The 26220-nt window shown below is 39.4% G+C and overlaps 1 long non-coding RNA gene across 7 annotated transcripts in view; it reads right to left on the bottom strand.

Annotated features, from left to right (window-relative positions):
- LOC112297865 (uncharacterized) overlaps positions 1-21019 on the bottom strand; it is an 84773-nt gene extending 63754 nt beyond the window's left edge. For 5 of the 7 annotated variants that reach the window (XR_008426811.2, XR_011651260.1, XR_008426809.2 and 2 more), the window contains exon 1: positions 14556-21019. This is a non-coding gene — a long non-coding RNA (uncharacterized lncRNA). The remainder of the gene's footprint in view (positions 1-14555) is intronic. The other 2 variants (XR_011651261.1, XR_008426812.2) reach the window with 2 other exon arrangements.
- Between the last annotated feature and the right edge of the window lie 5201 nt (positions 21020-26220).

The following is a 26220-nucleotide window of genomic DNA, read 5'->3' as shown; positions in this document are numbered from 1 at the left end:
TAAGTAAATAGTAATTGATCATAATGATAAAATTCCAAGTACTTTCCATCACACTCGTGGTTCCTTTTGAGTCCCTTTGAAACAAGGTCTCCTCTCACACCTTTTATTAGTTTAATGAACTTCTTAGTCCAAAAAATAGAATCTCACACCTCGCCAGTTGCAAGGCTGAGTCATCTGAGTGTGTTGCCTGTTGAAGAGTCCTCCCCTGCTTTGGCGGCCTCTGCCTCTCACCTCATACCCTTCCTAGTGCTTACAGACCGTCAGAAGTTTTCTCTGATTTGGGCCCGTCCTCTCCAAGTTCTTTGGGAACAGTTTCCTACCAGTTATAAACCTAATTATAATCTCTAGGTTTATGGTGTCCTTAATTATCATTTGGGAGATCTTGTCAAATTTAGACTTTATTTAATTATTCAGGAAATGTTTATTGATGCTGGACCCACAGACCCTGAAGCTGAGTGAAGGAATTGCCAGAATGAGAGTTCCAGTCCCTGTCCTTGGAAGCTTCGAGACCCGTGGGCAACACGACCCTGAGAAGGCAGGTAAAACGTGGCACAGCCTGTGCTGCGGAGGGAAACGATGAGGCTCAGGTGGCCACAGGGGAGAGCCATCTAGTCCCCCTTAAGGGGTCAGGACAGGCTTCTCAGCAGACAAGTTGAACGTGTAGGAAGAGAAGGATTTACCAAGCAGAGAAAGAGAAAGTAATCCTCCCAGAAACAAGGCACGGGGAAGAGCGAAGACAGCAGCCAAGGGGAAGCGTCCAGCTTGTCAGGGCCAGAGCCCCAGTCCCCGTGGAGCAGAAGACCGCAGGGGCCCACCATGGAGGGTCCTGAATGCCATGCAAATGCCGTTACGTCCCCCATCCACATGGGTGAGCAAGTGGAAGATTGTTATCTGGGGAAGTGTTGTGATCCAAATGGCTTTTAGGAAGATTCCTACAGCCTTGGTGGGAGGAGAGAAATGTTCTTTTTCAAAAGGCTTTCCAGACCCATATATGAAGGCAAATATACCCAGAAGAAATTCCATGGCAGGAGATTTCTTTGTTGGCGTGCTCGAAACTAAAGGTGTTACAACCGGTCTGAGAGGCGGCAGGCTCTCAGAGCGAAACGGGTGAGCTGAGTCATGGACCTCGGAGTCGGGCTGGACCTCACACTGCCACCCAGACCAGGTGCCCGCTGTGATGCAGGCGTGGTTGTACAGCTGGCGTAACGTGGCCAGCGCAGCTGAGGCTCGGGCACTGAAGCCACTGCTCCCTGTGATAGAGTCTGCCAGCACGGGTAGGACACCGGAGTGTCGGCCTCTGCTGTGCCTGGAGACCTCTGGCCACTACGCACCTCTGCCACGGAAGAGATGGCAAGTGAACAGGCCGCAAATCGAGCAACGAGTGTCTCACATCAGATCTCCCAGGCGAAAAATCACATTCGGTTTCTTTATGCACAGTCCTGTCAACACTGATCATGACACAGAGAATTTTTCCTTCATTTTCCACTTCAAAATAATAGCAATATGAGGTACTCAATCCTCTGTACTCTGGGAAAAAAATTTAAAGAAGTTTATTTTAAGAGAAGCATGTTAAGAGTTTGCTTGTGTTTTCCTGTAGACGTCTAAAGGTCTTCTGGGGTGCCACGGTTAATTCTAGAATGCCAGGAAATACAAAGACTAATGTTCAAAGGAATGCGCCTTGAGCCGTTTTTTTGGCACTAACATATTATAACATTCTAACTAAAAAGAGATCAGATTCCGCCAACAAACAAGCAAGGGAAGCATTCTTGTTCGAAAGGAGGAATCTGAGAGAAGAATGAGTGTGAAAGACTGAAATTGTAGAGACGGACAAAGGTATTCTCCTGTCAAGAAAAGAAAAAAAGAGGCCAAGTGTAACAACAGACCAGTGTTTTGTTTTACTGTTCAACTATTACAGATAATATTTATATCGCGCCTTTGTGCCAATCACTGTGTGCAGAACTTAACACTCGCTAACTCACGGGACCCTCACAGCAACCCAATGAGGGGGATACTATCGCTGTCCCCACGTTATGGGTGAGGAAAATGGGGTGCAAAGAGATTGAGCAATTTATCTGCCATCACTGAATCCAGAGGATTTGGCTTTTAACCGGACACTAGGAGGCATTGCATTTAGCTGTGTTTCATTCTTGTTGATTTTATTAATAGCAGATTCACGTTGGATTTTAGAATCATTTCTTCTGAGTTGGAAACACATGCTTTGTCCTTAATTCACACCTTGGGGAATTTTACTTTTCACTTCTTGCTTGTGTTCACTTGTGGCCCACAGTATTTTCAAAATATAATTGGCAGATAGAAAATAATGATGACTACTGGCTGATAGATTAAACAACCGCTTACCTTGGACAAACTCAGAACAAATTAAAGCTGAAGTATCTTTCTCATGGAAATTTTACTTGTTTTATACGTAAGAATTTGTTTTTGTTCTCGTTGAACTCCAGCACTTAGAAATAGACATATTTATTTAGTTTGGCCTAGATTTAGTATGTGTTGCTTGGTCTATTCTTTTTGGTTTATTGTATCTCTTAATCTTCTACACATGCAACCAGGGACATCAGTGAGGAGGGCACTGGAAACATCCAAACAAACAATAAATTCTGGCTACGAGATTCCCTATAAATGGAGTGCTTAATAAAATAATGCTTGGAAACGTGATGTTGGAACGATTACATCTTTATGAAGTCACCAACTTATAAATTTCCAGTACTTGCCATAACTGGCAACGTTTTTTTTTCCCATTGCCTGAAATATTTTTGGCCTGTGTTTTGTACATGATAAAACTAAAATAGTTCCTTGTTTTTCAAAGAAAACGTGATTCAGTATTAGATGGTTCAAATAAACCTAGAAGCCATGATGTTTTTCTTCTTAATCTTGAAGCTTCAATTACTTCTCATGGGTCTTTGTTATTTCGCCTTGTATTGTCCAAACAATTTAGTCATTCACCAAGTGTTTAAGTACCCGCTATGTTCTAAAGGACTGAGGAAAGGGCGGTGAGTCAGAAGGACAGAGCCTCTCTACTCAGGAAGCCAACCATCCAGAAGAAAAGTCACAGTAACCATAAAGCATGGAAAGTAGACACAGGAGATGCAATGGAAATGCATAAAAAGAGTATAAATCTCAGCAGATATACACCAAAATGTGGAAGTAGTTCTCCTTGTTTGATAAGACTTTGGTCCTTTCAAATAAAATATCCCATTTCAAGGTCTTTCGCAAGTTTAATTTAATGGGCAAAATATTTTTATATTTGTCTTAAAAAACAAAATATACTTATAGTCTATTCAAATACTAAGTTTTAAGATTTTCTACTGATATCAAAAATAAGTATCCATGCTTATTCTGTTATAAATCACTCTTTATAACAGAAAGCACCCTAAAACTTCTGTTATAATTTTATGCAACAACTCTAGACTCCATGCAGCCTAATTAGTCTTTTCTTTCAATTATGCCACCATTTGCTGCCTCAGATAAATGCCCCTCCCAATCTAAAAAGGTCTTAGGCAACCCTCACCTCCGCGTGGCCCCTCCATGAGATCTCCTCTACCTCATTCTTCCTCCTCTCAACTTCATGAGTAGAAACTAAAGAATAGAAACTATATTCACGTGAAAGTTTGGAGATTCCAGGAATTCATCCTCTGATTCCCTCTCCAGAATCTCTGATGTCAACAAAACAAGGAGTGGATTACATCATTTGTATAAATGAAATCAACAGAATTAGCAAGACGATTAGAAGGAAGCCAAGGTGAACCACCCCCAGAACCTTTACAGACGCTCTGTTGTTGATGTCTATGTAATAGAACTCTTTTTCCAGTTTGAAAGTAACTGTCTGTGGCCCTTATCTGTTTGTAGTGCTAAAAATAGATGGAGAATAATTTCTTTAGGTGGTAAAAGCACTTTCGGAAAAATGAATGTAATAACACATTTATTAGAGAGAACTTAGAAAGCCCAGAAAATGTTTAATGAAGAAAAGCAAAATCCCATAACACCCAACTGAAAGTGGTCACTGTCCCCTCAGAGTCGATGTTCGGTTTCATAGGGGTTGGGCAGTGTGTCTTGTCTTTTCACTGGACGTCATGACAGGAGCATGCCAGTGCTTTTCTTAAAAAGATAAGAGTCTATTGAGTGGGTATATTACTTATTTAACTATCCTTTTATTTCTGTGTGTTTAGAGGGTTTCTGTTATTTTGCTATTATGCTATAGGCCCTGTTTAGCATTGAGAATAACATGCATCTAAAGGACTCTAATAAGAATACATCCACTGCAAACCAAAAATTCGAAGACACTAGGCACACATTTCTATAGGTTGTGAATCACAAGTTATCATTGGTTTCCCATCTTTACGATGATTTTTACAGGACCAATTAAGTAAGACCTAGATTTGTTATTGCATCCACCTCTTACGTTACTTATTTCCAACTCTATTTTTAAGTGTTCTGCTTTATTTCAAAAATTCTTGAAGTAGCTTAGAAGTTTTGTCTCTTTAATGAGTTTTTATGTGTACTCTTAACACATATGTGCATAACATATTACCCCAACATTTAGCTTAAGACAATCGTTTTACCAACTCACACAGTTCTGTGGGTCAGATATCCAGGTGTGGCTGAGCTAGCCAATTCTGAGTCAAGGTCTCCCATGAGGTTATGTGGTCAAGCTGTCAAGCTACAGTCAACTCAGGACCCGAGGGGCTGGAAAACTCCCTTCCGAGATCACTTAAATGGCTATTGGCAAGCCATAGTTCCTTACTGGCCATGGTCTGGGTGCCTCTCCTCCTCACCTTGCGGATCTCTGCATAGAGCTACTCCCCACACGGCAGAGTGAGATGTCCAAAAGGGAAAGAAAGAGAGAGGTTGCCGCAGAGCCTGAGGACCTTTGTGACTTAATCACACCATCACTTGTACCATATTCTATTCATCCCACAGTCCCTCCTTGGTACAATGTGAGAAAGGACCACATTGTAAATGTGAGAAGAGAGTGTGAAGACCAAGAGAAGGTTATCATTTAAATTTTATATTGGAACTATGAAATCTGAGGGACTGACAACCCCACTGAGTAATTTTTATGAGGACCCAAAATTAGTATATAGTAATCTGTCAAATTTCTTTCATGGGCTGCTACTTAGTAAAGAGCTTAGCATTACTAGTAACTAGAATAGGTGCACATTCGACAACTGAGCAATGTCACTTCTTGGTTTCACTTGCTAAAAAGTCTTCCAGTCTTTCATGTGTACATGTACAAGAATGGCACATGTACAAGAATGTTCCATGCCGTGCTGTTTGTTACAGCAACCAATCAGTAATGGTCCAGGTGGCCCATAGAAAAAATAACAAAATACATTGCAGTATGCTGACATAATAAAATGCTACATAGCAGTGAAACTGAATGAACTAGAACTATGCACATCAATCCAGTTGCAACTGTTGAAAGCAAAAAGCAAGGCACGGGATTGATAGATAGATACATAGATAGATAGGTAGATAGATAGATAGATAGATAGATAGATAGATAGATAGATAGATGATAGATAGATGATAGATAGATGATAGATAGATGACCGATAGATAACAATTCCATTCATATAAAGTTCCCAAAAGATAAAACCAAATAACATACTGCTAAGTGGTGCATTTATAAGAACTAAAATATGAAGTAAAGAAAGCACATGATGAGCCAAGTCCAGGACAGACGTGCTCAGGAAGGCTGGCGGAGGACTCTGAGGAGCTGGCGACATTTTATTTTTTTAATTGGCAGTGGTGAGTACACAGGGACTCACCTTATTTTCTAAAATCTACATAAATGTCTTTATACTCTTCTATAGATATGATATATTGTGTTTCATAAAAAAGCAAATAAAAAAGATATCATAAATATTTCAATAATACTTTCAACAAGAGAACTGCATTTAACACATAAGCACTCAGTATGTGACAGAGACTGTTTCATTTAACTCTCACAAGAAGAAAGTAAAAATACTCTTTTTTTTTTCTCCTCTGAAAGATGAGAAAATTTAAACTTACAGAAAAGAAGGCACTCACCCAGGGTCACACAGCCAGCACACCATGGCATTGGGAATTGGACCCAGACTCTGGATTGGAGGGTGACTCCGGAGCCAGCCCTCTTAACCACCAGGTTAGAAGTAGGGTTTGCCACTAGATTTAGCTCCATGTGTAAAATGATGAAATGAGATGCTAAATTGCTTCAGTGTTGGAATGATATCTGAATGAATAACTAGACCCTGCACAGGTGAATGGGCCAACTCTCACACCTTCGAGTTTCTTCCGTCTCTCTCCACTGTTCCCTGGTGACGAAACATCTCTCGCCTTTGTACCAGGATTCCGGGCCCTGTCTTGTAAACATGAATAATACGGCACAGTCATTGAGCATCTACTCTCAGTCAGGCACGCAGCTAAGTGCTTAGATGCTTTAATAACTCATTGGATCTTCACAACCACTCTCTGTGGTACCTGTCACCATGATGCCCATATTACAGATGAGAGAATGGGCCCGGAGAGAGGTGTGTCCGACAGGTACACAGCTCATAGGTGGCAAGGCCAGGACTTCAGCCCAGGCACCCTGGCTTCAGAGCCTGTGCTCGTAATCTCTAAGATACTGCCTCCCATGCTTAGCACAAGGGCAGATAAGGAAGAAACTGGCTCCTTCTCTAATGAAACATTGTATCAACTAGACAAACCTTACTGACGTTCTAAAGAATTTCCATTAGCACATTTTCTTAAGGTGTCAGAAAAGTGTAACATGTGGCATGTAGTGAATACTAGGAAAAGCATTATGGCTTAATCTGGGAGACAGTAAGAACAATGTAATTGCACCTGAGTTTTTAATTTAATTTTGCTACAAGTTCACTGTCTTTTGTCATCTTAAGCTAACAAGAGTTAACCTAACTAGTTAACAGCATTACAGACACTTGATTGGAGTGGTAATGATATTTTATACATTAATCTAAATCTAGGGGGCTCCCACTACATGCGAGTCTCTAGAACAAAAGATACCAGGTTGAAACAGACATGCTCTCTGCCCACAACAGTCCACGGCTTGGTGGGAAACACATACTTACAATGCAGATATGACCATTTCATATGTTAGGTTCTAAAGCAGAGGGAGACACTCTAGAGGTGACCGATTCAGTTTATGGTGCCCTAAAAAATAGGTGACCTTTGAACTGAGCCATGCAAGGTAAGTGCGCTTCACTAGATGGAAATAGAAAGAAAGTGCATTCTTGGTGGAAGGCACCACATGGGCAAAAGTCTGGAGGCATAAAAGAATATCGCATGCATAATTTTTTTGGCTGATAGAATACAAATTATTTAGGGGGACATGATGGAAAATGACCACGAAAAGGCCAATTGGCGGGAGATTATGAAGACTTTTCCTGACTCAATAGGTATAGTTGAGGGTAATACGGAGTCTTACAGATTTTTAATCAAGAGAGTATCAAGTTTATTATTGTGTAATGATAACTCTGGGGAAGCCAGGCAGGCTGGGTTGCAGAAGGAAGAGCCTGGCTACAGAGGAACCAGCCTGAAGTCTATTTGAACAGTTCATTCGAGCAATGCCAAAAATCTGAACAAGGCTACCTTATAGCATAAGTGGTACTTTAGACCCCATTGTACAGGTGAGAAAATCAAGGCACAGAGGAGTAATCTGCCCAGTGTCACACGACTCACAAACAGGGGAGCCAAGATTCAAACCCAGACAGCGGGACTGCAATGGCCCCGGCACGTCAGGACACTGCCAAGCCGGCTCGCGGGAAGGGAGACAGGAGAGAGTCGAGGCAATTAGAAAGCCTATAGCTTGAGCTACAGTGTGGAGTGGAGAGGGCTCCCAGGGAACAGTACATGGATCTCAAAGGAGAAGCAGGTCAGGTGAAGTTAGGTCTCAGACATGGGGTCCAAAGGTCTGTGGGAGCCAGGCCAGGACTGGTACCAGGGAGCTGTTAACAATGCCAAGACTGCATAGCCTTCAGGAGAGGTGGTGTGGGCCAGAAGAAATCAGCCCAGACATGTCACCACTAATAGACACCATTCCACCCAAGACCCTCATCCTGAAGACAGAATCTGAGGCCATGAGAGGCAGCTCCGGGGGCCAGAGTCACGTTCAAATTCTGCACTTGGGCATAGGTTGTGGGATAAGTTTCCTCACTTTCCAAACCAGAGTTTTTCACTTATAAATGGAAACTATAATACTTCATTTGCCACGTTGTTGTAAGGATTTTAATTAATATATACCTGAAGCACCAAGCACATTGCTTTCCAAAAGTAAGTGCTCAATAAATGGCCATAATTATTCTTACTATTCTCACCTAAAGGACTTGTGCAAGGAGAAGCTACAGTGTAGAAAATGCTCTGGGCTGCCTGCCCAGTCACTCTATTGTCAACTTTCGCATAGAATTCTCTTACCTACATGGAATTCTCACTAAGTTCCCAACCCAAGGAAAGAAGTTCTTTTGAGAAACATAAATTAGCATTCAAAAAAAAACACAACAGTTTTCTATTAACCAAAAGAAAAACATAGAGAAAAATTATGTATATGTGCATGTAATAAAATATAAAATATAGGATAAAAATAAATCTAGCGCCGCATTTTCCTAGCATCTTCAATGGCTAAGGCAAGTCTGATGTGTAACTCGTCACACGTAAAGAATAATGGAATTGGGGCAGAGGAGTGATAGGGAGTGTGTCCTCAGCCACGGCCACCTCGCTCAGACCTTTCATTGTCACGAACAATAGCTGTCTGTGTTCACAAGGGGCACATCTCCCAAGAGGGATGGTCTTGAGAAGTCACAGGCAATTTTGATTTCTAAAACTCCCACTGAAAAGACTGACTTGGGAATACTGCAGAAGCCTTGAATGCTGAAGGATATGTAACCCTTTATTTATCACCTCGTCATTCCTAACTCCTTCAGACATATTTCTCTTGGATTCAATCTGGTGACTAATAACATGGTTATTTAGTCAAAGACTTTGGCTTTGAAAAATTACAGCACAGAAGAATTTCTGGTAAAATGACTCCAATTCACATCACACACACACACACACACACACACGCATACCCCACATAAACCAAGTTCAAAACACAAACAAATACACTTAAGAGTAAAAAAGGGCATTGCAAATAAATGAAATTTAGGGTTTCATCTGATTGCCTCCAAGACAATATGTTCAGTAAGGATGTGAGTATAAGCAATGTGGAACAAGTAAAAAAATAAAAAATTTTTTTAAAAGAGGAAGCAGTGCCAACCTCCTCATCCCTTAGAAATTAGGAGGGATGTTTCAAGACAAAAATCTTTTCCCCCTCCCCACTAAAGGTTCTTGGCCTTTTTTGTTCCCTTCTCTGAACACGGCTGCGGAGTGTCAGATTCTGCTGGTTCTCCATCCTTCCCTGCCCCTGCCCCACCGTGCTTATCTGAATATATAAGCCTGCCCTTTGCTCAGATTTATGGATCGGCCAGGGCTGTGTGTATTTACAGTGTTCTGACCTGAAGACCCCGGGCTGAAGGAGAAGAGGAGGAAACCGGGCCCATTCCATAAACAGAGACAGATATGAGGGGGAGGTAAAAGGCTTTGCTAGCACTTAACATTTTTAACTATTTGGCCAAGCTTAAGAATCAGTGATTAGATTAGAGTAGAAGAAAAATGAGAGACATGGGTGCAGACTTGGCAGGGAGCAAACTGTGTTTTTGCTTTCGTCTAGTTGCTTGGAGGTTCTAGGTTTGGGGGTGAGAGTGAGATTAAGTTTAATTTGGAAGGTCCGAAAGAAAATTGGTAAGTCAGATACAGAGGGAGCTATAAAATGCTTTGGGAAGGCAGAGGGTTTAAAAGATGAGGATATAAACAACATTTAATAAGGTGGAAAATGTCTCCAACCTCAAGTTGAGCTCCTTGTATGAAGCAAGACCACTGGCATTTTTTAAACTGTAATTGCTTATAGAAGGAAAACCAATGCTTAAATGAGCATTGCTTAAATCTCCTGCTCCATGCTTAAACGAGAACTTGCTGCCACAGATTACTAAACCCCAATCAATTCTGAGTTGAAGTATTTTTCTCAGGGCCTGGTGGCCCACTCCAAAGTAATTCCGTTTTCAAACGGGGCTGCTCGGTAAATGGGCCAACCCCAGGCAAAGAGATGGGTACATGCAGCAGTTCAAATGGAACGCGAAGAGCAATTGAGTCTTGAGCAGGGCTTGGCGCCCACAGACTGGACTCCTCTCCTCAGGGCTGCATCTGCGTGCTCGAGCAAAATGCAAAAGCACAACCTCTGTTTGGGCTGATCTCAAATAATCTGCTTGAGTTCATGGGAAAAGCTCTGACCTACCAACTGACTAAGTTAGAAATAATCTATATCATGAGCAAAAGCTACACTATTCATTGTAGAGCTCAAAAGCAAAGCAACTGAGACACCATAGTAAGTGAATCATCCACAAATCAATTTACATTGTAATAGAGCAAAGAGCTATGATGTACATGATGTAAGCTGTGACTGGAGAGGTTCTGAAATATCATCAAATTGTGTCTTTTAGCTCAATATAAGGCAATCGTGTGCCCGTGAAGTTACCTGTTAAACCATCTGCTAAATGATACTTGTTTGATTGGAACTTTTTGTTTTGACTAAGGTATGTCCTGAATAATGAAGAGTGTTACTATTACATTCCACTTTGCTTGGGTTTATGTGACTTGGGTTGAAGTATCACTAATACTTGCAAGAGAAAAGGCATGTACTTAGCACCGTGTGTGGTACTTCATATAAAATATAATACTTGTTACTAGTATTACATTGTTATTAAAATCATTAGTTGGGAATCAAAAGTAAAATTAATTCTGCAACTGAACTTTGAAAAACTTTACAATACAAAATGCATTTAAATGCATTTTCTTTTCCATCTATGTTCAGCCTTTTATGTTTAACATTAAACATAAAATTCAAATCAGTAGAGCTAAAGAAGGCATCTGATTATTACGTGGGTGCAAGCTGACTATCCAACAGCAAAACCCTGGGCAGAAATGATGGGTGGGAAAGGGCTACCCTAACAAGGTTGCATTACTAACATAATATGAAATAGATAACATTCTAGAAAACTGAGTTTTTATTGCTATCAGTTTTGAACTTTTCTCTAAAATAACAAAACTTGTGCTTTGTAAATAATGCATGCTCAAAACAGATGCAACTGCATGAGGAGTATTTAGGAGGAATTTTGGGACTATTACATCACAGCTAAAATGCTTTCCTATGTCGTTTCTGTTGCGATCCATTTGCCAGTGAAATAATTTTTTTCTCTAATATGGGGTGGATTGTAGCCACAGTGGGTTCAGATGTAACCATTTAGGAGCAGAGGCCTAGCTCAGTATGCCAGAAAAAAAAAAAAAAAAAAAAAACACGCACCACAAAGAACATTGAGATGAATGGCTCTATTTTATGAGCCATAAAAGTTTTATTCATCTTGACACTGAAACAGGTTTAGGCAGTGAGTTGACACGCCTTAAATAAATAAGTGGAATTAATTCCCTAGCCCTTGAAACAATAGCAGCATGCATGTAGCACGGAGAAATGCCCCATTGTTTCCCGTGGCTGCCTGATATTGATATTATTTGTGTTTTTCTGTGCCGCTGCCTCAGGGGCCTGGTTGATCCACTTCAGATTCATCCCCTGTTTTATTAGAGGTTGAAAAAGGTTCAAGACCTGTTTGTACCACAGCTCCCACCGACAGCTAAGGAACCAGTTTGGCGTCTGGTTTGTCTGTTGTTTTACTGCTGACCTTCAAATCAACTTTAACCCCTGACCTCTGGAGGCATCTATCATGACAAGAGGCTGTTTAACACAAATGGTGCCCATTTATAGGGGAAGAGACTCAGAAGATTTCCTTTTTCATGAAGAATTTCGTTTTTCACCCCTCTTTTCTCAGTCACCACAGGTGAAATCCCTCTTAGCAGCTGCCTTATGAAATAATGTGAAGGGAGGCCTTAATGAGCAGAAAGCACCCTCAGCTGGAGATAAATATATGCAAATGAGATGCACAAACAAAGGAGCCTGGACAGAGAAATATCTGCAATTCCAGCAAAATGCTGCCTGCAGCCTGAAGATGAACAGCTTTGATAAAATGGTAACAAAAAGCACCTTTTTATCCTCCAGCGTGTTTTACATTGCAATAGACCATTGTCACCGCAGCCCAGTGGAGCATGCCCAGGTTTCTGCACTCTTTCAGAAAACTGTTTAAACATTTGTTTTAAGGCATTCATGAAATATAATCAATGGACTGCTTCTGTGTTGTTGTTGTGATTTTTTTTTTCCCTGAGTGTGTTTTAGATGTTACGGGGGTTATTTTACCTGTTGGTCTTTTCATGGTTTAATGTTGCTGTCTCGCTGTGCTATTTCACGTTTTGGTGACTGTTTCTTCCATGGGCTGGGATGATTTTTTTTTTATTTTAATGAAAAGAGGTTTCAAGTTAATAACTAGTAAGAATTGGCTTTGAGAGAGGGTGTGGACCAGCACAGAGAACAGCACCCAAACAACTAGTTTTAATGGTGGCAATCGAGTGTGCAGAGAGCTAATTCAGAGACAGACATGTAACATGCTGATTTTAATAAGCTTTAAAAAGCCAATCTCTAACTTTTAAGTCTCTTTTTAATTTAATTGTCCTTGGCTCATATGATGCCAAAACAAACAAAACCATTAAAATGTTTTCAATATGTATCTGTAGTGTTTTTGATGGTGTCTTAAAATTAGCACTGTGTTGGTAAAATACTGATTTGATGAGCTTTAACAATGGAAAAACTGAAATCATCAACCTGTTTGTGGGGGCAGGAACACTTTTAAAATTGTTTAATAATTCCTAAAAGGGAATTAAGCCCCAGCCCCAAGATCTTGCCAGAAAGAGGCTGGACCAATGACACGAAAATTGCTGCCTTCGAACCCATGTATTATGTTTAGATTCACAATCAAAGCAGTTAAGGTGAGAGAGGAAGCGCTACACATTGCACGTGTGTCCAAATACCGTCGCTGTAAAAGCCCAGCAATATTTGGCTCTTTCATTGATAATACCATCCTAGCATTTTGCAGTGCAGATGTACAGGGATCTCTGCATTTCCTTTACCTAAATTATTTCATCTTGCTAGCCTGGATTGGAGTGGAGACATTTCTTCTGAATACTGTGTAGCTTTCACATTTTATGTGCATTTCATCAGGCAAATGTCAAATTTGCTAATGACAAGAAAATCTCCTCATTTTTAATGCCTCTCCTGTTGCATGACGGGGTGGGGGTGCAGAAGGGGGTGGAGGAGGGAACATAAATGCATGGAGCAGCCCGGCCAAAGAGAAGAAGGAGAAAATGCTTCTTTGGGTTTTAAAATGACACATGCTCGGTTATCCCAGGGTCTGCATCGGCGCGTCATTAAATTCAGAATTTCAGGAGTTAATAGAAACTTGGTTATATTAGGGATGCTTTTTCAAGCCCAGGTTTGAAGCAGCATAATTATGTTCAACTGCTGTTGTTTGAAAAGGGCAAACAGCATCTTAGGCACAGAACAATGAAATTACAGCTGAGATTTAGGTTAGCAAAAGCCGTCTTCTCCAGGCTTTTATGATTCATTATTTCCCATTAAATACAGTATTAGAAGTGTACACTAGGCAGCTCATGGTTGCTGCTCTCGGAGCACATTATCTCTATTACACAGGTCTGGGGAGCAGAATTAGAAAACTTTGGGGGAATGAGCAATATGTGTTTGCTGATAGAAGTACCATATGGCTCATCTTCTTCAATTGCTTTCATTGCGACTCTGATGCTAGAGAAATTAAAGTTTTATTTGATGTGGCACAGCTTAATGAACTGTCTTCTGTTAGGAAAATTGAATATGTTTCCTGTTATTTGAGCACAGAGCCTCCATGGTTGGGCTGATGAGGGATGCATTATGTATTGTTTATTTAGCATTTTGAAAACAAAAGCAAGATATTGAAGGTAAAATTGATTACTGCTGGATTGCATTATATAATCAAGTTTTCTCCCCTTAAATTTCCCTTTACAATCCTTTGGTAATGTTTTAATATGAGATTGTTCCAGGGCTTTGTTTTTCCAAAGTACACAGGGCTTGGCTTTTATCACGATACCTTTATTTGTAAACAAGACATATGAAACTCTAAACCCAGTACTGTCATATTTCTAGAGCTCGAAGAACAATGTTTGGGAGGATGAAAATCATTCAATTTGTATGAATCTAATTGCAAAACTTCCAGTGAGTCCCCAGTTGGCCTTGAGGGAATCTAACATTTGCTACTTGGAAAGGGGGATGTCATTTTCTTTTGTCTGAAACAGACCACTTAAGAACCAGGGTGGGGCCGCCAGGGAAGGAAAGGATTTTTAGTATTTGGAAATACAAACCTCAAAATATCGAGTTTTAGGGTTTTGAGTTTGTTGTTGGTAAATGAAAAGCTAAATTCAGCCTGTGAATTTAAAAGGCGACGTGTATACTCCATGAGTCTAGCTTATTTACAGAATCAATACAATGAAAGAAAACATATAACCAAAAATAGACTTACATGATGAGAAACCCGGGCCATCAATCCCTATGAAGCTCTCCACCCCCTGAAGGATCTGCAAAGAAATACATTTAGCATTTTGTTCAATTTCCCCATTTTTGTTCCCATCTGATCAGGTTTTAGTAACATAAAATCTGAATAACCTAAAAAGACTGAATGTAAAATTGTCTTCTAATCACTGCGTTTCTTTCGTTTTTCAGCGAGAAATGTTCCCCACACGTGCTGGTAACTGAGGCTCACTCATCTTCAACAAGCAACAAGGATAAAAAATAGTTAAAATGAATCAACATTTATCTGGATTATACAATCCTGACCTTAAAAAAAAAAAGTCATTTATCTTCTGTGTCCTGTGATGTTTTGAGGATTCTGGCAAATATGGCAGTTAAACAAACTTCTCTCACAATCTAAATACTGCCTGTTCAAGAGAGGCTTCCAATGTTTATAGGCCATAAGTAAAGAAGGAAAAAAAATCTGGTATTTAACCAAGAATAGTGCTCTTGAAAATGTCTCTGAACAAAGTGTTTAAGCAAAACTTTGGCCACAGATATTCTCAATTTCTCATTCTTCCTCTGATTTTTTTTCCCCAAGGAGGCATTTTCATATGCCATTCTTTCATTCTTTTTCTTGATATTAACAAATTAATCTCAAAAAAAATTAATGTCTGCCCAGTGACCTGGTGATACCAACTTCCTTTAGAAACAGCTCAGAAGAAAACACCACATATTATGAACCTCATCCCCTGCCAGGGGCCTCGGAGAAGAAACACCATTATGCATTGTTATCAGCGTGGTGTAATTTGACTGTTGACAAAGTATCCGTGGCAGTGAGAATGAGCGCAGTTAGAAGTGTGGCGGATTGTAATCAAGGAGATGCTTAGCTGTGCAACACTGCATCTTGAGCAGATTTGAATCAACATTGCCTTAAGGGGACATACACACACACATACCAAAAGGAAAAAAAATCCATTAATTTTTAGAGGGAAAATTAGAGTGGCACTTGACGAAGTGAAATTTGACATGCGTTAATTGCTCTGCAGTTCTCCTAATTAGAGATTTTCAAATTCTTTTACTGGTGCCCCTGTGATGGCACACTGTCTCCCTGGACAAACACTGAAATTGCAAATTCTTGCAATCGGGAAGTTTGACACAGGAGGATCGGGCTCCATCCTCTAGCCCACTTCGAAAAGGTGAGCAGCTGGAGAGCAAAGAGGGATTTTCGGCCTTACCTTCACTGCATAAAAAATGGGCTTACTAACATAGTTTTATTATGAGACTGAATGTAAAGAAAGCAGGTGCTGATGCCTTTTTCTTAAACAGCTGGAAATGTTCCTTTGATACTCATGTCTCTGTTTCATATGAAATATTTCAGGTGGAAAAAAAAGCCAGTGAAATGCTACATTACATACACATTCTCATATTTCTACTTATTTTCTTCAGAAATTGGAGAGAGGTAGCTTTTTAAAGGCCATGTCACATTTTTCCCAGGTCTGACGTCTCAGGCAGCAGCCCCCTGTGCCCCTGCTCGCTGAGAGGGATTGCAGTGCCATGTGGGGCCCAGAGTGGCACCACATATGACACCATAATAATTTTGGTTTCCCTTTCTCAACCCCTCTTGTCTAACCCTTGAGCCTCTCTTAATTCATTAACATATTGAATTTTTTTCAATTTTCCATTTTCTTGCAATAACAATATTAATTCTGGGGTGAAAGCTTGATTGGAGCTAAATTACTTGTTACCTGCTGGCATTTATTTATGTGGCATTGAATTATAAAGCTTTGCTATTGTCATGCCTTGGGTGAATTGTTTATGACACCAGTAATAGGAGTAATTGTTATTGTTGAAATTACCTGTCAGCTACCCATAGCAGTGGCCCTTGTCCCACTGACAAATAGTGACAAGGGAGAGGTATCCTCCGTGCGTCCCCCTGATGGCTTCGCCTCTGATAATAAGAAGTGCAGGGCCTCTGATAATTTCCCTGTCACTGTTGAGTGCAGCTCAGAGAGAGTCGGCCAAATTGTTGTCATTCACTTTGACAAAGACAGCAAAATGCTCCTGTGCAGGAGGAGCATTATCAAAATAAATGAAATCGCTTACACCCCCTTTGTTTGTTTGGCTCAAGAACCGCCTGGCTTTGTATGAGCTTGTGAAATCAGGGGCCGGTTCCTCTGGTATGCCTCTGCCCCTTCCAAGATGAGGATCCCTGGGAAGGAAAGACGCCTCACATGGCTCACGATTTTGCGATTTGCTATTAGGTATTAAAAAATACCTTATATGCCGACATAAGGAGGAAGTCGATAAAATTGGAAGGAGAAGTCTAAACACGTGGTTGAATACATTAGTTTAAAACACATGTAAAATTCACACCATTTTCTCTCCTGCCGTCTTTTTATGCCTCGTTTTCTTTTTTTGACCCACACAGGCATTCAGATTCAATATGCTTTTAAAAATGTACAAATTTCCCAGGTTGCAATCAAGTTTTCTTTAAAAGTAGAAACCTGCATCTCGGACTCTTTAAGCTTTAAAAAAGTGTGTGTGTGTGTGTGTGTGTGCGCGCACACACACACATACATATACACACACACATTTTTAAAAGTATGTATATGCATATATATGTATTTGACTATATACACACACACACACATATATGGTCAAATTTGGGATTATTATTTCAAATGGCCAGTTCCTTTCCATAAATTACCTTGTATGTATATAGCACATCCATGTGTAAGGAGATAAAGGAAACATAGTTCCAGGGATGAAGCATCAATTATCACAGGCGAACAGAGGAAGCAAAATGACTCTGTTAGTGCCAGAGCTCGAATATAAATATTTGCATTTTAAAACCCCTTGGCTGCAGCCTGTGAACCTGTCATAGAGGAGAGAAGGGGACAGGAGAGTGGGGGATAGTGTCTGGGAGTGTCCACATCTGAAAAAAAATAAAAAGGACTTTAAAGTGATCAAACCTTTGCTCTTATAAAAACCAAAGTCATTCTCACCATTTCACAAAAGGCATCATTTCATGCTAGGAAGATTCTTATTTTTTTAAAGGGCCTGTGAGGTTATTCCTCATAGATCTTCTTGACAAATACTTGCTGTTATAAGAAGTTGAAAAGACAAGAAAAAAAATAACTAGGATAAATGTAAAATATTGGCTCCTTATAGGATAGTAATCAGCTGTTTATTGGTCTCTACCAGACAAGTAATGACCAACCCCAGTGTTAAGTGCCAGCACCATTGCCTTGGGCCCTTTCCTCCTAATACCGGCCATTATCTGATTAGAGAACCTCCAAAGAAGTCACTATTGCATAATTTTATGGGTCTTAACAGCACAGGTTGGCTGGCAGGAAAACTACCTAGGAGGGTTGATAAAGCAACAGTAAAACATGATTTTATTTACTCCACTTACACCTTGCTCTCCGAAAGAGTCCCTGAGTGTCTTAGGTGCTGGTGGCTGCAGAAGAAACCTAAAATCAGTTCAAAGAGAAATCGTGTGAGAGGCAGGGCAGGCAGAAGGGGAGAGACAGGAAAAGTAAAATTATCTGTCCCTTAAAGCTTTTCATGAGCTGCACAGTTTGAAGTAATTAACATCGTTATAAGCATCGAGACCTTTTCGTAGGTGTTTTGTATTTAAAGCCAGTAAATAAATTTTCAGCAGAGCTAAAATCACACACGCAATAACAGGGTGATGGGAATAAAATGAGTTTCTAATTCTTAATGATCGCGGAGTCTTCTTAAGGTGGCCACTCTGCTTAACCATGTTGAATGTCCCTGATTAACAAGTAGAAGGCAGTGACATAATTAAGAGGTTATCTGAGTAATAAAAATTCTCAAACCTGTCTTGGAATGTGATCCTTTTAACAGATAATTTTTAAGAATGTAGCATGCCCTGACTTTCCCTGTGGAGACACACGTTAGTGATCCCAGGAGGGAAAATAAACATACGTTTTTTAAATGAAGATATTTAAAATGTACCCCATATTTCAGCATGTTGCTGTAACCTGGTCTTTTTTATGTTCGCCCTATAAAACCTAAATTAAGCCTCTTAGGAGTGGTTTTGCTGTAGGTTTCGTCTAAAAACATAATACATTTGAAACAGTTTCAGCGCTGGAGTGCATGTTAACACACAGTCAGGAATGTTCACACTCTTCCCTCCTCTTCCAAGTAACAGTTCTTGGAAAAGGATGAGCCTTCGTTGAAATTTAGCTTCATTGGAAATGTAAACTTTGAACAAATAATGATTGCTCCTCTAGCTCTGTTGCTGAAGTGACTGGCAGCAAATCTTTCCTTTTTTTTCCTCTCTCTCTCCTGTAACATTTTGAAACACCCATCAGTGTCAAAGGGAACTGTACACGTCTCCTTTGCTGCTCTAAATAAGGCTCAGCAATGTTGAGAAAAATGTCAGAAAAAGCTCGGTGGATTAAAGTAGCATTTCTGCACCGTGTCACCGAGAGTGGCAGGGCCGACTGGTCTGCATGCTTCTGAAAGATTATTTTTCGTGAAACGCTTACCCTATAAGCCCAATGAAATTTTATTTGTAAAGATTGAAAATTGTATCCGATAGCATACAACAATTGGTTGTTTTTCCAAATCTTGTTACTCCTTAATAGGCCTTCGGTACGTATTTTTTAAAATTAGAAGAATGATACATACACGCATCTCTTGGTAGAATGTTTCTGCACCCGTGTGCAGCGTTGAAATACATTTTGGACTCTTTACAATGCATTTTCCTTTCCTTTCTAAAACTCCTAGGGTGCTCATTCAGTGAAAGCAGGAAAGTGCCGGGCTCCTGCACATGCAAATTCACTGACCCAATCAGTCCTCTTTCTCCTTAAATAAACTGTGTGCATACATCTATGGTGATTTTCAAAAGAGTTCATTTGTAGATATAAAAAAACAGAGCATTTACATATCATTCATGTATTAAAAATAAATTGCTGGTTTGAGGATTCTAGTTTGTTCTGTTATATTTTGCTAAAGAATATTCAATAATTGCAAGAGTATCGTGGTAGCAAAATGTAACATAAGTATGTAATTAAAACTTAGCAGTTAAAAAATATCTTACAAATTCAATACTAGATACCAGTGGACATAGCAAGATTTATTTTACAGAAACAAGGTAAATCTCAGCTGATTTGAAATATAAACTTTTTCAAAACAGGTTAAGAATGAATTTAGACAAATTTGTCTCTTAACCTTTAAAGATTTCCTGCCCATTTCTGTATGTCTTTTATTACATTAATTTTTTATTTAAATTACACCATTAACTGGATATGAATTTATCAAGAATGCATGTATTGATTTATAAAACAGTACCATTAATTATTATAATAGCTAGATGTAGCTGATATTACAAAGCCATTTAAAGGTTTTTAATATAACTTGGACATACATAGATAGATAGACATTATGGACAAGACTACAATTTAAATTGGCTACCAGCAGTTAATGAAATCCTTGATTTATATTCTAGTTTAGAGATTGATTATATTGTTGCTTTGTGAAACTATTTATATTATGCCATTTTTCAAAAGATGTCTCAATAAAAAAAAGCTAAATAAAATATTCAGTCACTTTCCAAAGCAGATTTTGTTTTCTGTATTGTAAATGCTAGTGAAAATAATTGGTTGTGTGTGTCCTGAGCTCTGTCGTTCCCATTCCAGAGGTGGCTTTCCTGACGGGAGCCTCGTTTGCAATGCACGCGTTCCCACACTCCTGATCCTTGCGGAAACAAACCCCTTCTCTTTATTTCGTTACCCACCCGCCCCACCCCCCAACAAACCCACGTATTTCACAAAACCCGCACATCAGGACACATAAGTCTTTTTGGCGTCTTTTATGTTATGCATTTTTTTTTTCCTTAAGGTTGTGGAAAACTGGGACTTACCCCAAAGCCGCAAAACAGTCAATCGCGAAGAGTATTTGGGTAAGAATGCAATCTGAAGAGAAAAAAAAAAAAAGAAAGATGAGGAAGAATATAAGCAAATAACAGTAACACTTTCAAATTACTTTTCAAATGGTAATTAGCCAACGAATAGATTGAAAGTTAAATTCTTTTCACATTGTACTTGGTTTGGGTCTCTTAAGTCTCTTTATTTGTATCACTTTTCCTTGTCTGGCAACATATGTTACCGATTTATTATAGTATTTTTACTGTTAGCAGACAAATCTAAAGGCTAGCTGAGAAGGCTAGCTTCATCTGATGACTTTAACAACAACTGCCGGGCATCCTTGAGGGTGAGCCAATGGGCTCTTTTGAAGCTATAATACTATTAACCATTTTGATGCCAAAATATTTCTTATAGCTAAAGTTGATTCTGTCTTTTTGTGGGCGCTCCGGGTTTTACATATACAAAAGTTAAATGTAAATGATTTGTTTTGTAAATATTTCAATAGCCTTCTAAGTAAGCACTTTCTTCCATGTGTCTTAAGTTCCCTAAAAGCCATATGAATGCTTTGGTTTCTTTATTTTCCCTCTCTTTTACAGGACACTGAAATCTGGGCGCACATTTATAAGTAAACAGCTATCAAGCATCAAGTTAAGTTGTCACTTCACCCTCCCCCACGCCATTAATTTTCTGTTACGCTATTAAGAGAAACAAATATCCTTTAGAGTTTCAGTGATCACATATATCTGATACATGTACAGCACAGAAAAGTAAAGCACAAGAGAGACTCTTTTTGACTAAGAATCTGAAATTACCTTCCAAATTAAAGATACCATATCATGGTCACTTTAATGGATATGTGATACAAGGCAAAGGTTTATGCCTTTTCACATGTACACATGAAATTTCTGTCTTAGAATTATATTTATTAACCAAAATTATTCATCTTAAAGTTGCCAAATAACTTTCATTTTTTGATCCTCTGTAATTTACTTCAGTCCAAATCATGTAAATTTTCATAAATAATCTCTTTCTCCATGTACATCTCCCATGTGGATAGAATTCACTCACAATTTCAGGTGCATTTTATAGAATTTATTTTGAGTGTACATGGATTGAAAACTTAGAAATTAAATCTTAAATAGTGGAAGCCATTATCTCTAATCTACAAGGTCCAGCTCAGCAACTAAAATTTAATATCATTTTTATATTAGAATCCAACAAATAAAAAACATGAATCTATGGGAGCCCTTAGGGGTCTGACTGTCAAAAAGTGAATTTTGAGGACCTGAAAGGGGCCCACAGCCCTGGGGCCCAGAAGGCCCTGGGACATACTGTCTGTCCAGTCACATCTAGCAAGAAAGGTTCTGTCTGCCAATCAGAGCTATGGCGCCGCTCTCCAACATACTTAAGAATGCCTCACCTACCAGGTTGTAAGACATTTGCATATAAAATTTGCCCTCAGAACAGGTGGCGAAATAACTGCCATCCATCTAACCATTCATCTGATTCTCATGTTTTAATTAAAAGTTCTCTGGTCTTCATCATTTATACTTAATACACTTTCTATCATTTTAGTTTTAAGATTAATTATGACCCCATCATAATAACAATAGTTATAAGTAAAGTTTATATTTATACACATACAGTTATGCAGTTCCATCCTAGTCTAACTTAGGGTAGTATTTCAGTGGGCTTATTGTTTGTATCTATTATCAGATGTTTACTACATTTATTTCTTTTTTGTGTCCCCAAGAGGCATCTTATGCTGATTAGGAGTAATTTTAGGCCAGAAGCAATTATGATCAAAAAGATTTCAGCCTCAGAGAATGAGGCCAACTTTCTGAAGGCATAAATTCAGAGCGATTCTAAAAATAATTAATAATCATAAATTCACAGCGATTCTACATTATCTAGAAATAATAACATGGGGTTATGCGTATCCAAGCGACTCAGTGCTAGTCCCGTCACTCCATGAATGAACCTGCCCTAAATGTGCCGATTAAGACAAGTTCACCTTTAAATAGTCATCCTCTCAGAAAAATGAACAGAGACGGCTATGGAGGCTCTCGAGTTTTATCTTCAAAAATTTATATTTTTGACCCAAAATTGTACCTGCCGCCGAGCTTTAGCCCATTATTTAGAAACATGTCAACCGTGGACATGGGGCTCCAAGCTCCGTGACACTTTATGCTAAACTTGACATTCTTCTAGACCAGGCCCTCTCTGCACCCCGTGCTAAGGAACCCGGGATAGAGGGGCTGGACTGTCCCTTCTTAGCTTCCCTCCGTTGGCCCCATCCACCCATCCCTCCTGCACTCTCTGTCTCTCCTCCACCTTAAAGCAGGTGCCTTTTAAAGGACTGAATTAAAAGATACAACTTCCTCTGGTCTCCTGGCCTTGGCTTTGTCATTGTCATTCTGTAAGAGATCTGAATGGCCCCTTCCAGCAACTGGCCGGAGCCTAAGCTGAGACTCCCACTTGCCTGTTGTTCCCTCACCTCTACCCCGACCCCCAAGGGCCACCCCACTCCACCCCGCGCTCTGTTTTGTCCATCAGCTCGGTTCTCTTCCCCTGTTTCTGACCTGCACTTTTTCTGGATCAGACGCAGGCAGGTTGAGAGGTAATGAGAACCAGATGGACATAGCGCAGAAATTGCCCAAATGGGTATGAGAAATTGGGGAGCTGTCAGGCATGGAGAGAAGCTGGAATTTTTCAGCAATAAAATGGGATTTATCGCCACTCTACCACAGTCATTGCCGACAACCGTTTACCTTGACAGAAACCCCATTCCAATAGGCCACGCCGATGCAGATTCTTTTTTCCCAAAGAGTGATGATTGGTATTTGTTCTAAGGCTCAAATGGCCTGCACTAAAGGTGAAGCATTAGGCCAAAGTCCTGTATTCCCCACTGAGGCAAATGAACCTGCTAAAATAAGTTCCTTCCACAATGGCTGTGTAATTGAAACCAGAAAGTGAGAGAATTTGATAAATTGCTTGACCCTGAAGGAATGTTAAGGTCATAAATTTTCATTGCATTTTTTCTCCCTTTTTTTTTATTTTTATATATTGATTATATTTAGTATTTGCTTCAAAATTCAACAAGCTTACAGATCATCAGTTGTGGCCCCAGGGGAGAGAGCACAGTAAATCATCAATTAAGAGGGCAGGGGGCATTCTCCCCTCATCTTCGAAAGAGGAATGGCTACTCCTCAGTATTCCAAGGACAGGCACGGAGGTGTCTTACACCTCAGAATTATTCCCACTTAGCACACAATCTGTCCTGGCAGGGACGAAGTGAGACCCGCGGAGAGATTTTGCTCGGAAGGGCGCTGCAACACTTCTATCACTTAAGAATGATGAACTGTTAAGAAGCTGGCAATCCCTTCGCAGCCATCACACCCGCATACCTTTCTCCCCTGCAACTTCAAAATAAGAATAATTGTGTTTTAGCTAAAATTAATGATAATAATGATAAAAAGGCGGTCTTCCTTTGCAGGTACATTGAAAGTGTGCCTGCGTGCATCTGCTCAAAAGCACACCTGCCCCGAACGTTGGTTTTGGCAGGTCTGCTTTGAAATCTTTCAAACTTACTTACTTAGTATCTGGATTGTCTTAATGTGGAAATAAAACATAGGTCATAAAACCAGTCCGAGCCACATATTACATAATGTAAAACGGACTAAAATACTAAAGTCATCACATGCTAGCAAATTTCTACACATCTTGCTTTAGGGTTTTTACTTGTTTTTCTAAAAAGCGTATGAACTAAGCTTATAAGCTTGCCAGCATATTAACTTAGCTACATTTTTTACCAATCATTTGTAGTGATATATTATGAAGAATGTGTGTGCGTGTATTGTCTCAACCTGAAGCAGGTTAAATAATTTCTTGATAGCCAAAACTTTTTGTCCTTGAGAATGTTGAAGAACAACGTATGCCCTTGTATTTGTGTGTTTGGCTTGTTCTCATTGTTAAATAAATAAGATCAGAAGTATTTGATCAGTGGTGCATAACCTTAATGTTCAGAGTTTTCAGAATTTAAGAGATACAAAATGAGGTGTTGGACAAAATTTCTGACTGACCATTGGGAAAATTTCTCTAAATTAGGAAAGATTCATATCGATTTATTTTCAAGATTAGTTGTCAGTTTATAGGTTGAAACCAATACTATCTCTAGGATGTATACATACTAAAAAGACACATACATTTTTTCCCTTTAAAACCGTCTAAGCTATGTAAGAAAAAGATAACTTATGCTACATTTCATAAAATATTATCACTGGAGGTGAGTCTAAGTAATTTCTAGTCCTATATCCTACTTTCTTTTGATCAAAAGTAATTAATGACCAATGTTCATTAAAGACTATTTCAATCTCAAAAAAAAATGTTTTGTTCAAGTGAAACAATGGGAAAGAGTGTCATAAAAGAAACAAGTTTCAAATCCTTATTGTTCTAAAAGACAAAAGTCAGAGAATTTGTGCGCACCACAGAGTAGTAGGAGTAAATAGTACCAGGACTATTGGAAATCTTGGAATCTGTCAGCAAAGTACAGGGGAAGATGATAATTTTCATATGTTGATGCTTATTGGTGAATAAAAACTCTAATAAGAATTCAACAAAAATATGTCTTCATCTTATAGAGGGAGAGCGTAGTATACATATGATCTACTTTTAATCTGACAGTTTTGTCAGTTTAAAATGTGTGTTAAAAATGTGACTTCCTCCCTCTGCACTTAGAAATTTGTTGTGAGGCTGTTTCAAAAAATATATAAATATATGCATATGTATATATACATATATAAGTATAAATAAAATATGAAGAGAAAATGGCTTCAATCACTAATATTTTTGCAAACTAATGTTCAGCTGATGCAACTCAATTTTATTTTGCATCACATTAGTGTCATAATGCTAATGACTAGCCTTTATTCACTAACAGTTTGAGTCAGCACTTTGAGACATTTTCGAATTAGGTCATAGTGCACATTTGTGCCTGATACAAAGGTTGATTAAGAGAGCTGCACGATTTTAAAGTGATGTGGTGTGAGTTGAATTAAGTTCTCTCTGATAGTTACGGGAAATGTGAGCCACCATAACTAAGCAGAAATAATGTATGGGCTACTGGGGGAGAATATATTTCCATAGAGTGCTTGAAGTCATACTCATTTACAATTTCACAAAGTCCTCTGTCTGTTATGGAAGGATTCTATCACGGGGCCTAGAAACAAGCCATGAATTATAATCAGGACACTGGAGGCCTGGTCCCCAGTCCTGCTTCCATGAAAGTCCGTTTTTGCCTTTATGTCCCTTTTCATCGTCTCAGTAAAGACTTTTTTTTTCCTTCTAGACACTGTCTACAGCTTTTCAGAAGTCAAAATGATCCTGTGTCCCAACCGAACCATTTACCCAGAATGTAACGATTCTGAGGCCAAGCTAAACTGCTATGCAAGCTAGACTTGGGCGGCGGGGTGCAGGGAGAGAAAAGGTCTACGGTCTACTTAAAGAGATACTGTCGTGGCAAATCCACGATCATATCAAAATTTGAAGGCGTAGGATTTCCTTTCACTTAGCCCTTCCAAGGGATCGTAAAACAGATCTGGGAAGGCCAAGTACCTTTCAGTGGGCTTAGGAGTACAAAACTAAAAGCTGGAACTCCTAATTGTTGGTTTGTTCAAAAAAGGCAAAGATAGCTGTTTTTACTACATTCTATTCACTTCACATTGCCCTCTCTACAGCATAAACAAGCTGTAGAAAATTTTTTATATATTTTTTTATTTT

This window comes from Desmodus rotundus, chromosome 5, assembly GCF_022682495.2.
Source record: "Desmodus rotundus isolate HL8 chromosome 5, HLdesRot8A.1, whole genome shotgun sequence".
Lineage (NCBI taxonomy): Eukaryota > Metazoa > Chordata > Mammalia > Chiroptera > Phyllostomidae > Desmodus > Desmodus rotundus.
Note: the sequence above shows the minus strand (reverse complement) of the source record. Positions and strands in the feature narration are given on the sequence as shown.